Source organism: Bombus affinis, chromosome 9 (assembly GCF_024516045.1).
Source record: "Bombus affinis isolate iyBomAffi1 chromosome 9, iyBomAffi1.2, whole genome shotgun sequence".
Classification (NCBI taxonomy): domain Eukaryota; kingdom Metazoa; phylum Arthropoda; class Insecta; order Hymenoptera; family Apidae; genus Bombus; species Bombus affinis.
Genome location: NC_066352.1, coordinates 13,861,928 through 13,877,935, shown reverse-complemented (window position 1 = coordinate 13,877,935; position 16,008 = coordinate 13,861,928). Strand labels below are relative to the sequence as shown.

General features: G+C 37.7%; 1 protein-coding gene across 8 annotated transcripts in view; it reads left to right on the top strand.

Annotated features, from left to right (window-relative positions):
• LOC126920376 (neuroligin-4, Y-linked-like) overlaps positions 1–16,008 on the top strand; it is a 329,725-nt gene that overhangs the window by 197,342 nt on the left and 116,375 nt on the right. For 6 of the 8 annotated variants that reach the window (XM_050730674.1, XM_050730673.1, XM_050730678.1 and 3 more), the window contains one exon: positions 11,811–11,884. The exons of the other annotated variants lie outside the window; for them this stretch is intronic. The gene's annotated coding sequence lies outside the window, so the exon portion shown is untranslated. The remainder of the gene's footprint in view (positions 1–11,810; positions 11,885–16,008) is intronic. 8 annotated transcript variants of the gene reach the window in all.

Sequence of the window (16,008 nt, the reverse complement as noted above, 5' to 3'; positions counted from 1 at the left end):
GAAATTTGGAATCTATTTGACGAGAATTAGAAATTGTAGAATATTTCTTGCTCTTTCGGAGAACGACAAAAATTGACAGGGATCGTCTTTTATACGAAACCTTCGATTATTACATAAAATATTTTTTAATATAGTGGGGATGAATCCCAAACGACTTAGCTTATGAATTTCAGAATAATAATTAAAATAAATTTCATATCGAATATAGAATAAATTTAATTAACGAATTTGACGTAGAATCGTGTCGTTAATTCGAAAAGACGGTATTGTTCTCGAATGAATTATACCTCACGATGATAAAATTAAACGTATAGAAATTTTTATTCATCTAATTATTCGATTATCAGTTTGTAACAAATGAAATTAATTTATATCCCCACGAATCAAATTCGGTATTATTAAATTGCGTATATAATCGATATCGTTGATTTCAACTTTATCGAAGAGAATAATCGATAACTTCAGCAACAAGATTTGTATAGAATTTTTAATGAAGGGAAACAAAACAAAATAGTAAACGATAGACGGAGTACCTGATCGAGAGATCAAGCGGTAAGTGACATTTAATAGAAAAATCGGCTTTACGTTGGATTTTAATAATGTTGGAATAATTGAGAAAGGTTAATTAGCATCAAGTGAATTTTGGACCTTTGATTAAACTTTGGATCGTGCTTCGCTTCTTTTGACGTAATCTGTGTGGTCTTTTGTTGGTACTTTTTGAAGTTACAATAGCGCGAGGTAATAAAGAGGAGCGTATTGTAGAATCAATGTGACTATAATATAAGAAGAATTTAGAAGTTTTAATTATGGCTTAAGGTACTTATTAATCTTATCAAAAAATTGTATGCAAATTTACTCGAGGATTATAGGAGAGATTTTGAGTTCTTAATTACGGCTTCAATCACTATGTGCTACTTCATGAAGCGAATAGTATGACGTTTAATTAAAAAGTAGACGCGAGCAAAAAGTAAATAGACCGAGTTTTCATTTTTCATTAAACCACGAAACTGGCGCAAAATAGACAAAGCTTAATAACCCTTCTACTACGATTGACATATTGTAAAATCTTAAAGCAAGAATATTAATTTTTAATCGATCTCGTAGCTTCTAAAAATAAAATATACCGTTGTTACGTTACACGCGTTAATGACAAACTAGCAATTGTTCGGTTGTTGATTCAAAAAATTATTTACGTGGCAGCTGGCCAATTAACTCGAAGTTTAACGTTGCGAAAATAAATGCGAATCGGTGAAAATTTATCGTTACTGTTTTATACAGCCGTGTAATCATCGCGATAATTACATTATAATTGCACGGAAAGTCGGTCGCGTATTTCGTTAAAAAATAAACCGTGCAATTTCCACTCCATGAACTAATTTTCGGTTATTTCGAGCACGACCGTGATGAAATTTTGTTTATAAGCTATCGTTCTATTCTTTTGTAAACGTTATTCGAAAATCCACCCTCGCAATAACAAGCAACTTATTATATTACGATTCGGTATGTTACACCAATATGCTACACGTGCTGGTTGCTTATTGAAAAGATGTGTACTTTAAAGTTTGCCAGTTATGTAGATACTACGGTTATTACGTCTAGGAAGAGGATTATGAGATATTCGAAACTTGAAAAGACACTTATCCCTTCAGCATCCTCAGTTATGACTCTTGTTATATCCTTACTTACAATTAGCTCCAACTCACTGTACAATGAAAAATTATTGTCGTTCCTAAACATTTACGGTACGATGGTTATCAGAAAATGGAGAAGGTATCTTTTCTTATATAGGGAATAATTACGATACTTTGGAAACATCGTAAAATTTCAAAGGCGAAGGACTAAAATCCCTAACCGAGGTATTACAAAACAAAATTAAATTCATAACCAAAGAAAACACCGAGTAGTTAATTTTGAACAAATTTCAATCTGGAAGAAAATTACATTTTCTCGCTTGCGGATTAAATCCAAGTGTAAAGCGGAGCTCCATTTATCATTCGCGAAATATATGATCAATTTGTAAAATCACACGCAAAACCTTGTGTTACGTATACAAAAACGTCGTTTCGATTCATTTCCTTCGAAAAAAGTTCAGTAAAATGATTAGCAAATCGATGCACGAGCGAAACCGAACGAAACATATTTGTAATACGGCCAGAAACGAAACAAGAGCTTTCGTAAACCGCGTTCTTGAAATATTTACCGAAACGTCGCCGCAATTGCGCTAGTTCCAACAGCAAGTTCCATTGTGGTTGCAGTGCAAATTTACTTTTAACGGGGGGGTTACAGCTGCCAGATGGACAGACAACTTTTAACGACATGGTTATCGCCATTATTGGTTACATATTGGCCGTTAAACCCGATCAGTTATAAAGCAGATTGAACTGGTGCCAGTATTTTGACGCTTGCTAATCCCTCCGCCGCGTTTCGAATAATTTAAGCGCTTAAGAGACGCGAGTTCGTTGTATCGCGCCGTTTCAACGCCATTTCGACCGTCGACCCGCCCTTTCAACTCGAACCGGAATTACGTGATGCGTGTACACTCGCGGGAAACTCTGGTCCCTTTTCCGGTCCCTGGCAATTCAACGCTAGGCGCCATTCAATCTCGAAACGTTTGCGTTTCGCACTTCGGGGCGCGACGTTTCGTTAAATGTCTCAACGTCTTTCTGTATGCTTGCAGCTTTTTCTATTTCCTTTTGGCAAAGTACGGAAAAGGGAATGAAAAGTTGAGAAAGTTCGCGTTAATGAGAAATAATTGGAAAAATGTTGTTCCGCGATGTTTTCCTTCCAAGAAATTTAATTAAAATACGTTGCTCGAGAATCGTAATTCCTGAATTTTTAAGTAATATCCATTTGACTTGGACGGTTTATTTCGCAAATGTTTCGAGAATATAGAATATTTCGCAAATATTATGGCGTTTCGTATTTCTCGACAAATTATATTCCCATTTAGAGCTTTTTCAATTTTCCGGGTTTTATAGCGGGCAGAAAAGTTAAACACAAGTAAAAAAATAACTCTAACTAACGATTTATGCAAATAACGAACGTTTTGTTTGACACAAAAATAGTAAGAAGTACGAGACGAAGATTAAACGGCGAAGTATCGAGAGGAAAATACGCGAACGATTGTATTTGACTCGGAAATCCGTCAAAATCAAGCGAAGCAACGAAGCAGAAGGGAAATTCGATTTGAATTTGGCCAAGTTTAGATTCGCTTGGCCTAACCTGCGATAACGAGGTCGTCGAATCTGAAAGGCACGTGAAACGATCTATACTTTCGATGGAAAATCGATATGCTTGTGAAACAGCCGGCCCGAGAGAACTCTCGAGTTTATAATACAGGCTGTTTCAGCCGTTACAAGTGCCGGTTAACGAGTTCTCCGTTAAGAAACGTTTTGCTCCTTCCTTTGTTGCAAAGAAACCGTACAGCCTTCGTTTCTTTCAAGGACGTGATAAAAATATTCGATTTTAACGTGCTTTACTTTTACCGCGGTTAAAATTCTGTAATATACGAAAGATATGTACGTGCAACGCGATATCATAAGTAGACTGTGAATATTTACGCATTTATAGGTTTAGACGCGCAAAAATGTAGAAAATGCGTATAACACGTGAAAATATGTAAAATAGCCAAAATTTAGTACGCCATTTAATGGATAAAACGAACATCACCGGCCAGAATTTTTATAATATATACTGCTACAGGTTTGTTCGAGGCGTTTCATTTATTTCGTAATCTTTTTTTATCCTTTCCTCGGTTATTTAATTTATTTTATCATTTGTTTTTAAGCACTCGCCATTCTCGTTTACCCGTAAGAAGTCCACGCTCGTTTTACGCACAGCAGAGTAATACACGTGCTTTGTCGCTGAAAATACGCTGAACCGAGGTTAACTGGTCGATTCGACGTTCGAGCGGAAATTTCGCGAAACCACTTTCGGTTGCATCAACTTCGATAAAGGGTTGCGCGTAATTTTTACGGAAAATTTTTATGAAAATTTCCAAGTTGCCTGAAAGTTAAACACCGGCCTCTTGATTTTTTTCATTACAACTTGGGGCGAAGTCTCGCCTGAAACTAAACCACTCGACCGCACCGACCAGTTACCAACGGCGGTTCAACATTTTTCGAACTTTCTTCCCTGTATCGCTACTTGCATCGCTTTATTATATTATCTGCTTAACGCTTGTTCTTGTACATTACACGATAAACACTTCATCTTTGTTTCGTTTATCGTTCGCGAGGCCTAAGGTTTTGCGCAGTAGACAATTGTATATACATAAGTGTTATATATATAATTATTTATTTATTTATTTATAAATTTATAGAAAATTGGAAGGTGGAAAAATATAAAAATCCTCGTTCCGATATATTTATACCTTTTAGTAATTTTAATATTTATAATGTTTACGTCACTATACTTCTCTGTTCACCCAACAACGAAAATGCTAATTTCGGCGATACTTTAAGTCGCCAGACCCCTCTTTTTCATTCTAACATGACTTTCAGCGAGGTAACCGAGCAACGCCTATAATGTCTGGCCTAAACGAGAGCGAGGAATTCGCGTTCCTTTTCAAAAGGACTCTTTCTTCTGGATTATGGCGTCACTCCTTAAAGAAAGAAAGAGGGGAAGTGAGCAAAAGGAAGGAAGAGTCGGCTCTAAGAAGGACGTGGTCGCTCTATAGTCGAACGAGATCCGCAAAAGGAACCGCATTCATCAAGATTCTTTTCTCCGTTGGTTATGTGGGGACGGCTGAACAAAAGCCTGGAAAATATTAATTTAATGCCAGGACGAAAATTATGCGTCATAGTAAATCAACCTCTTCCCTGTTCTTTTGTCCAAAAAGTACCGCTCCTGGATGCGTGGTCTTCTTCTGTTACCGGTCAACCAGACCGACGCGACCCTCGATAGAATTTCTGCTCGACTTTCGCGCAAATAACGAACGAACCGCGAAATTGAATGCTAACAGGCTATTGTCCACGTCCAGGAGGAAGAAATATTTTTAGAAACATCAAAGAGCTTGAGAGAGATGTTTACGAGTGAGAAACGATTATTCTGAGAGAAATGTGGTTTCTTTGAGCGTCGAATAATTTCTTCGAATTCCGCTTAAAAATGAGGCAGAAGCTGGAGTTTATGACTTGCAGACTCGTTCGATGAAGCCAACGAACCTCGTTCCTCGATACATTTAATTTGTGTAGGAGAATCGTCGAGCGATATTTGCTGGTAAATAAAAGAAAAAGAAGCGAAAAGGAAATCTTGTCGTTGTCTAGCCCCAAGTCTCGTCTGCTCTCGTTAAATGGCACAAAAGATGGCATTCCGTTTCTGATTTATAATACTTCCACGGCATAATTTCAATTCGTTTGCGATAAAACACGGCCGAACTTTTTAACCCTGGCATTCAACGGCTGAAACGCGGCGTTCAATTCAAAACGGAACAAAAGAGAAACGTGTTTATAAATTCTCCAACGAGACGCGTTAGCGCGTACAATATGCCTGTTCCTCTTGCTTTCGGATCGACACTTTTGTTTCCCCTGATTTAAACCAGCCCGAACAGACTTTGTAAAACCTGCCTTTAAAATTCATTATACTCTTTTATTCGATCGTTTCTTTATACCAGTCTTGAGTATTGGTTGAGATTGAAAATTACAGAACCAACATGTTCTCCGCTTTCATGCGACTTATGCTTATAAAATATTCTGCGCGCGTAAATCAACGAACTTTTCATTTTCCAATTAAAGTTGGACGACCCACGCGGAACCATATGGAAGACTTACATCCTATTCGCGCGAGAATATGAAAATTGTCGACGAAAGTTCTGCCATTTCTACATTTGCAGCTTCTTAAGAATACCTTGCGGAAGTCAAATCTTCGCATCGAGATCAGAAGGAGTCGGGAAGTTCGCAGTTATCGTTAGAAGCGCGACATCCAGGTGAAACTGTGTACGTGCCAAGCATACTTAAGAACTTCTGGCAAAGTCGAATCGGCCAAATTAACTCGTTACCAAACCATGACATGATAAAATCCATTCCGAGCCGTCATCGCTCTGGTATCGTATATAATATCTTGGTTAAAATCAAAATTGATACCAAGGAATAAAGGGAACGAGCAAATGTTCCATTTCCTAGTGACACTTGTTGAGAATTGTGGATCTTAATTGTCGAGATAAAAGTAAAGGAACGCTAAGGTTACATTTAGAATTCATATTAAGATAGTTTTAGATTTATTTAATAAAAGATTTCCAGGATCTTCGTCGATATACATTTGCACGCGTCTCAGCACTCTCTTTGTCTCACCATCTTCCATATAACACTGCCAACGAAACAGTTGCACTCATCTGTTTTACGAGATGCTGTGCACACATATACTTCCACACGTTCATGTTCGCATACGTGTGACACTACTACGCGGCCAATGTAGTCTAGCACACAAAATTATACATATTTCAATAATGCTAACTCAAATCGCCGTGGAAATCAGAGTAATCCTTCTCTTTCGCAGAGAGTCAGGGAAGAAATACGATCGTACGTCACCGAAAAATGTTATCGAGAAAAAATAGCGAGAAACCAGACTAACGATCATCGTGACCTATCCTCTGGTCTATCTTTATTGGCCCATTCTGCGCTACTTTGACGATTTTGGCTGCATGACTCGGATACTTCAACCAGATCGTATCAAGTATCGATATATCGAGTTGGTCTTTATCTCGAGGATGGATGTTTCTTCTTTGTCCATATTGAAGAAACTAGAATCGTTGGGAAGATCTGAGAAAAATTGCGCGGTAACGAGAAAAGTGGAGTTGTAGAGCGATTAAGATGCTTTTAGGGAAATTCAGTGATCAAGATGCAAGAGACACGTTGTTGAGGAGGTGAAAATTTTAAGGAAATAGAAGCTAAGGTCACCGGGAACATTATGCAGGAAGAGAAGTGGACCAATTGTAAATGAGAAGAACTTTCGAGATAAAAATGTTTTCGAAGATACTTGAGGGTTGTAAAGTAGGTGATTAAAATATGGGATTTTGCGTATCCGCCAATATAGTTGAAATTTCAAAGAAACTTAACGAGAAAATTGCTTGAAATTATATTTTCAGTAATGTTACAGTCCGGAAGAATGTGAAGATTGTAAAGATAAAACGTGTTTCAAACGTTACTCTATAATTTACAAACTTAATTATGAAACAAAGGGAAGAAGACGGAATACGATAAAAATTTGAATAAATTTTCTATAAATAGAAAATAGTGAAACCAAAAGGTGTTTTAGATATTCTGAATATGGAAACAGTGGAATTAGGAGGCAGCGAAAGGAAGTCGGCATAAAACCAATGTTTAAATACATCTAGTTGCGCGATAAAAAAATAAATACAGAATGATATAAAAATTTCAATTAATGTTGCTACTGTTAATATCGATATTATATCTGATTTAAAGATATTTAAAGTACTAAATCTCTATTACTATTAATATCAGATTACTTTTAATATATTAGTATTAAATAACTAATTATTTTCAATTGGAATCGATTAGTAATTTTCAAATGATGGAATCTCTATGCTATTCCATAAGTTTCTGCGAGTAAAATAGTCACACGAAACATTTCTTGGTAAAAAAAAAAAAGATTACGCTTGTAGAACTCACCAACGAACGAAAATTCTAATTAAGTCTCTGGAACTGGGTTAAGGTGCTAAGGTTTTTCTTTGCCATTTTATGCAACTATAACACAAACTTCGCAATTTCTCGTATCTTCTAACTTTAATTACAAAATAGGTCTTGGCAACCGGCTGCCGCCGGTCCCTGCAAACTTATAAACTCGCCTAACTCGATAATTACATAAGTTTCAACATTCATTACGCAACTTTTAACGTGTACCTTTGTGTTTCATAATGTTATCAAATTTGTCGGTAATTTAATTACGCGATATCTGCTACAATTTTGTGGCGCGTTAGCGTGTGTCAACGTTGTTGTTTAACAATGTCTCGTCCACATTCAAAAACATATACATCCACGACGAGATGGAACTAGAAAACGTTAAATATTCGTGCCACGCTCGAGTGCAAAGATAACTTGCGCCAACGGTACAACTTTTTACTATTGTTTTTAACTCTTACACCGTAAATATCACGTTACTTTCATAATTGTAATTCAACTTGAAACAATTCTTCTGTTTCTCCTTCGTTACCTCGATACGACGCGATACCCGCGGCGAACTATTCGCAATCAAATTCTTAGTTGATTTCACTCGCTATGAATTAATTATGAAATGCAGTGTACGTGTCGCGATACTCGTTAACGAGCTATTTCGTACGCTAATAACGAACTACAAGCCGTCGAAGTGGTCGCGAATTAAATTCGAAAACGGGTTAAGGAATTACGATACAAACTAATTCCGATGGAGATGTTCTCCGAGGCAAACTTCCAACAACGCCGATCGAAATACCAAATATGTTAGCACTTGACGTGGTGTTCGACAAATATTAGGCTGTCAGATGTTACCGTATGTTGAAAGTATCGCATATGGCGCGAGTCACATTTCCATAATGGGAATGGCGACAGAGGTTGTGGCAGAAGAACGAACGATTAATCATATCACACAGCTGGAAAATGTCGGATAACTTTGATCCCCTTTGAATACGCCTGATTTACCGCCGGGGATGATACGTGTCGATACATTTCGCCCGCGTTATCACTTGCTGCAATTTATAGCGAGATGCGTGGCAAAAAGATGAGAAAGTGGAACATACGATTCTAAACAATTACTTGATTAATTTTATAAAATATTTTGCTACGTGTTACATAGAAATTTCGTAATTTATCTGTTTGAGATCGAGAAGCGAAATTATATAATAGAGTTATATCATTCAATTCTGTTAAAGCACGTACGTAATATAATTTATATACCGTTTCGACAAGATATAAAAAATACATTATTATTATAGAATACTAGATACGGTAATATATTACAAAGCTGTTACATGTATCAGAAATCTACAATATTACGATAATTAAAGATTAAACAAAATTTCTATAATTTAAGAAAGTGGATCTTTTATCGTTCATGCACGTTCGCATTATAACACAAGATATAATACAAGAATATCAAATATGCATAGGTGTAGCAATTCTTAGCTATTCTACGGTTTCAGATATAATTTGCTAATCTAACCGTACACCATCCAATTCTACATGCTCAATCGCGTAATTCCTCTATGCCACTTGCCAGACTACATATCATTCCTGTTCTTCTCATCTGACTGCGGTCGTATCCTGTTCTACTATGCTGACGAGATATACCAGCATTATTCTACTCGTTTGACTATATAAGATTATGATGCTATTTATCTAACTAAACACGATCCTCGCTCTGCTTGGCCCGCCACGTAACGTCTTCGTACTACTTGCCCGGCTGCGTATATCCATGCCATCGTCTGATCAAATACCGCGCATAATCTACTTGTCTGACCACATACTAGCTGTAACACGCTAGTTTGGTTACACACTGTATATAATCTAGTTGTTTGGTCGTACGCCGAAATACGGTACTTGTTTCAAAGTTTCGTGCACCTCTGGTTGCTTGTTCGACCGTGCACACACCTGTTCTATTCGATTCTAAAGTTCTCTGTCGCGCCATAAACGTTTCTGTTCTACACGTCTTGCCACATATAATTCTGTACCGCTTACCTGACCGCGTACGCTCCTCTAAATGACTTACCAAATATTAGTTTTAAGTAAACCTTTTTATCAAATCCGATCGGTATTGCATTCTAACATGATCTGTTTCGTGCTCTCTTTTATTTAAAATATCGTTAAAAATTAATTGATAGTTTTATATAGGTTTTATAAAATTCGGAATAAACATATTTTAAATGAAAATCTTGTACCTCGGTGGAAAGAAGAAGAAGAAGGATATTTATTTTCAACCGTGGCAGAGTATTTAACACTAGATAAGGTTTCAGAAATAGCAGGTAATTCAGCTTTCTTTTCCTAATCTAAATAAAAACTGATAAGTGCCGACTTCATTTCACTGCAACATTACTTTATCATTATCCTAAACACACTGCACGTTCCATTCGTTCGTACTTGCCTACCCATACATCGTTCAACTCTATCTCGCGATAACTCAGGCTCGTACGTCAAGCGGCTGACAAGATATCGCCTCGTACTACTTGCCTGACAAAACGTAATTCATTACTATTTTACAAGGATAAAATCTAACATTATCGTTACCTGCAAATAGAATTTTAAACATAGTATACGCTCGTATTGCGCGTCGTAACTTCTTTTACTTTTAATTTTTAATTGCACACGCGCCTCTCTTAATACGCGAACCGTAAAACGCAAAACGTAAGAAAGTTTGGATAAATACGAAATAGTCGGTGGAGCTCGGTTACGCGGACATACACGCGGCATGCAATGGCGAGGCTGACGTGCTTCTGAAAATTATAAATTCCAGCTCATATTTTATTGTGCGAGGGATGAAAAGTCGTGCAGGCGCATCTGGCGTGAACGGTCGGGTCCGCAGTGGCAAAAGGCATAATTTGTCGGACGACAAGGGCGGTGCGCGTTGGGTCGGTGAAATTTTTAATTCCTTGCGAGGAAACGCGGAGAAAAGCCGGGGCTCGTTTGTTGCCAGGCAATTACTCCTGTGCAATACGGCATAATGGATGCGTGGAGACGTAGAAAAACTACTGGACAGAAAGAACAGTTACGCTACCGCTCCACAGTATCTGGACATTTGCTTGTTTCTCGTAAGATCTACTTTAATTACCAGATTACGGACGAATCGAACTACGATACTTTCGTCGTTTACGACCACCATATCTACGGTGGCTGACGAAAGTATTCGAATACTTTTCGCAGGAGACTTTTATGCATATCTTTGTTCGTAAGTATTAGAACAGTTATCGACTGGTCATTAATTTGTACACTTTGGTAAACTTCGCACATTATTGCTATGAATCGTTTAAATGTGCGAGTACTTAAGAGTGCTGTCTTTTCGCATAGGAAACTTGAATATTTTGCTCGTATCAAAAGAGAGAACACGGTGATATTTTTCCACGATTTTCGTGAAAGAGGGTTAACAAATCTGATTTAACAAAATTAAGCCAGCGCACCGTACGGAGCTTAGAGTTTAAGGAAGAAATGAACTTATGGAACAGGATTTTACGCTGCAAAGCGGTGCAAGTGGCTGGGAGTTAAAAAATTAATTTTTTCCCTGGTAGGATTAAAGCAAATGTCTACGCCTTTCGTTGGATAAAATCTTGGTCTTTTTTCCTTTCCATACAAAAGTTCTTTTTTAATATTTACGTTGTTCGCGTTGTTTCGGCAAGTCTTCACCCGTTTCTCGTTCCCGACACGGGTTTCCGTAATTATTTCGACCAATACGTTTTCATTTGACGGGACGCTAGCCGCAAATTGAGCAGCTGATTCGTCACGACAGCTTTAATGAAAACACATTTCGCGTATTTCAAATTTTCTATGTAAATATTTTTCGGCTATCGATCGAAGACCACGCGGACAATGTACGACAAGTTCGTTCTCGTTGATTGTCTGACTTTTGTGTCGCCTGTTAATTAAAAAGAACTATTTTAATTTGTGTAAAATAATCGAAACTGAATGAATATTAACATAGATATATACGTAACAGATGACGTTAGTAATATTTTTTAAATGTTCAATTTAAATATAAGCGATATCGACGCATATTTGATCTGGAATTCAAACTGAAAGATATTTTGTACGTGAGATTCAAACACAAATGAAATATTTGTTAATAAAACATTGTAGTAAATATTTTTTAAAGATGTCTTTGTGGGTTTATTGCAGAAATAGCGAGTAAAATTCCAAGAGAAACGAAGATAGCAAAAGAAAAGGGGGATTTATCGTGCGTTTCCAACCTGGTAAGTTTCAATGGCAGCCATATATCATTCTACAATAGCAAAATAACATTTTTCGACACAATACGTTAACACTGCTAACAAAATGAAAAATTCTAAACATTATCTGCAACTACCTTTTTCCTTTCTGTCTGCTTAAAACTTCTCTGTAACGTTGCAAAGTATTACGTAGAACTTGAAAGAAGTTATGAAAAAATTGTCGCGCTCGTACATCACCCTATTCTATCTATTGTTTCGCTAACAAAAGTTTTCCTACGTTGACACGTGGGATTCCATTACATTTCCCTCGAAACGTATCCAACGTGAGAAAGGAACAATCCTGCATGATGTACGACGAGAATATTCCGATTTCGAGTGTTACATACGCGACCAAGGAAAACTCGTGTCTCGTTTCACATCTGCGGCCCTCGAATTTCACCGAAATTCTCACACCGATGTCTCCGGGCCTCGAAACAACCTTCTATCGTCCGTTGTTCGCCGACGACTCGATTACGACGCGATAAAAGTGGACTAGCCGAGGAAAATTTACGCCATCGCGTCGCTATTAAGAAGCTGTCGAAGTTAATAGCGGCAATTCGTTTTTGGCTACAGTCGACTCGCAACTTTCTCGTTCACTTCCTCTTACCCCTCGCTTCCCTTTGACTTTAACTCCGCCAGAAACCAGCCAGTTACCGTAACAGCTTCTCTCGAGAAGTCGGACGACACACTTGCCTTTTCCACTTGCCGCCACTGTGACTGCTTCAACTACTGAAATACTCTCGTCGTAGTTCCTCGGGTGCAGGACAAATACGACCGAATGATATTGTTTACGTTTGAGCATAGTTAATTTTTTGCCGATTACAAAAGCATACAATTTTGGAGAATATTCGAATATGTATAAAGTGATTTTTTGAATAATTCTTGCGGAGTGAAATTCTGGAGAAGGAATTGCAAGATCCGATGTATGAGATATTGAATAAAGCAACGTCAATTATATTTCATGACTATACACTAAGAACGAAGACTAGAGTTACGTTTAAAGCCTTATCCAAGCTATGGTTGACTTTAATTCTAAATTCTCTCTGTCAAGCTCTCTCTAAAATTCCGTTTCCCAAATATATTCTTACTACTTTTTGCTCTTTGACATCAACAATTATTTATTCTTCCTTTATCCCTTGCACTCGACCAAGGCTATTCTTACACCGCGTTATCGTAGTATTAACATGTTGTAGTCACACCTGCAGTTTATTCGACTAATTTCGAAAGATTTACATTTTCGAACCTAACAGATTGTTTCCATTTTCAATTTTGCTTATATCGAAATCCGCCTCATTTATATTCAACTACGCAATTGATAAGTAAAATTTGCCACCCTATAGATCGCGATTAAATAATTTAATAAAAGGTTGGAAAGTGATTCGCGTCACATGGACGTAAAATTTTATACCGCTGGAAGGATCCAACTCACATAAACTGCGAACAATTTCATCGTGATCTCGATTAATTCGGTCGTTTCTAGATTTCCGGGATTCTCAAGGATGAAGAGACGGGAGGGGCTTGTAATTGAACAGAGTCCAATGCATGTCGGATAGCCAGAATTTTCAGGCGGCCACCTAATTCAACGCGAATCGATGTCTCGAGTTGAAACCGATGCCAGGAGGCCGGCACAATCCAGGAAACGGGTTTCCCTGCATTTCAGACACTCCTACGTGCTTCCCGCTAACAGATTGCCTGTGTTCTCCGAATCGACGCGTTTAGCTTAGGATTATTTAGCTTTGGGATTGAATACTGATTTGGCGCAATGGTATCGGTGAGCAGATTCGTTCGAACGAACGTTTCGTGGATGACGCTATAGCGTATGTGGTCTCGTTTTACGACGAAAGATAAATCGTTTGGAGTTGAAATTTCAAGTGACATGGTACAGATTCTATAGAAATTTTACAGAATAATATACACTGTAAAGATACCATTATCATAGCCAATGTATTGGTCACCGTATTTCTCCGTTTTTCATTGAAACAATTATTTACGTAAACTGGAACAATATATTCGAATGCAATAATCCATCGACACGCAATAATATCGCAACGAATGGAAGCGATATACGATTCGTAAAAAAAAACGAAATTTTAATTTCTTTATCCGTAGATAACGATCGTTCTATAGAAAATTGGAAAGCAACATCGAGGTTATCCAATTTTTGGAAGTTTAAACGTTTCCAATGGCAAGAGTGATCTCCTTTAATAGCACCAGAGGGAAATTGCACGTGCTCGTCCCCGTTGAAAATTTCGAGCGCAGCAAAGTGTAATACAATGCGCGTGTTAAAATGAACGCTCACGTTCCGTATAAATCCGGCCAATTTTTCCCAGGATCGCACACGCAATAAACATTGATCAGGCTCGTTCTTTAGCCCGTGACGCTATAAAATACTGTGAAAACGAATACGAAAATCGGTCGCTCGATCGATCGTCGTTTTGCATTCTCCTTTCGAAAGCCTATGCTTTAAGAGGCGCACGTGCTGTGGAAACACTTATGTCTTTTGGCAGATTTTCCCCTTTCAAGAATTCAATATTTGGTAGATATAACACTAGGAAGGACATTGTTCGAATAAAATCCAATGGTACAAAAATCCAACGTGATGTTAATGTACAATGTCATTGTATTTTCCTGTGCAGCGCCCCGAAAAATCTTCCTAATTTCCTTAAACAGACGAAACTTTAAGACGAAACGTAAGATGAACACTCGTTAAACGGATGAAAGAGTGGCGCCAAAACAGAAGCAATCGTAAAGTCGTCAACGTGAAATAGGAAATGCTCTTTCTCCATCGATCTGCATAAAATGGAATTTCAGTTGCGTGTTATTGAAACGAACGAACAACTGTGATCGGCGCAGGTTATTCAGAAGTTTATACGTCTCGATGGCATTGTATCTGGCATCTATTATTTCGAACCGGCACCGATAGGCCATGCCAAAGTGGTCTGGCAGCATTGAAAGATCAACACACGTTATTATGTATCATGTACACGTATTATGTATGTAGTCCTTACGGCTAACTCGCACAGGGTCGTACTACTAGCTGACTACGAGGTAACTTCGGTTTTCTCCAGTTGGCGATCAGCTCCGGCCACTGTACCAGGACTCTTACAATTCCCAGCTAGAACAACACAATGCATACAGAGAAGGGAAACTACTTTATGCGGAACTCGAGGTACGCGGGGAAATTGCATTTATAGCGGAGCACCGAGGAACTGCACGTATGCCTCTGTTGTGGACAGTTGTTGTAATTGTTTGATTTATATGAAAATTGGAAACACAGCATGAGCTGACCTCTCCGGTGACTGACGTAATAAGTCTGAGTTTGTTGTATGCTGATTCTACTTAAGGGAATCTCGATGGCTGACCGATTTAGTTGAATTTGTTTGTGTACTATTATCTATTTTCCTGAAAAGAATTGCGAATGATCGTGTTACAAAATTTTATTCACAAAGTGCGATCATCTTAGAAATCGTTCAAAGAAAAATGAAAGAAGGAAAGATTGGTTAATTTAATTACGAATACCTCATTCCTGTCTTTGATTTATCACATCTGTATCGTTTTATTCGAATTTTGTTTCATTAGTATCGCGAAGTAAGATTTTAAACACGGAGAAAATACAAAAAAAGGAGGCTACAGAAACTTGTATAAAATTTTTACATAAAGGTTACTAGAATAGAATTTTTTTGTTGTATAAAATTTTCCTAAAAATTTTCTATTCACGCAACGAATATAAAACGAGATACTATAGAAACTTCAATAAAATTTCCATATAAAGGGATTTTTTTTTATATTTCATATTCTCTTCGTGGTTGTTTTCCCGTTGAAACTATTTTATCTGGAATTAGTATTGGAAATAGTATTATCGAAATCAATAACGTCAATGTCAATATGACGTTAGAATGGTAAACATTGAGAAACACGAGCGATACAACTATTCGGCTTACGGCCGACGAAAACGCGAGATTTCGACCATGCGCGGTTTTCAAGCCAGCAAATCATTGCGGGCAAACGTAGGACAGTGTGCAATTACATCAAGCTTTAGTGAACTAACCCATGGTTGCCCGGACGATTGGAAATCCCTGGGTCAGGTACGTGGCGTCGACCACCTACGT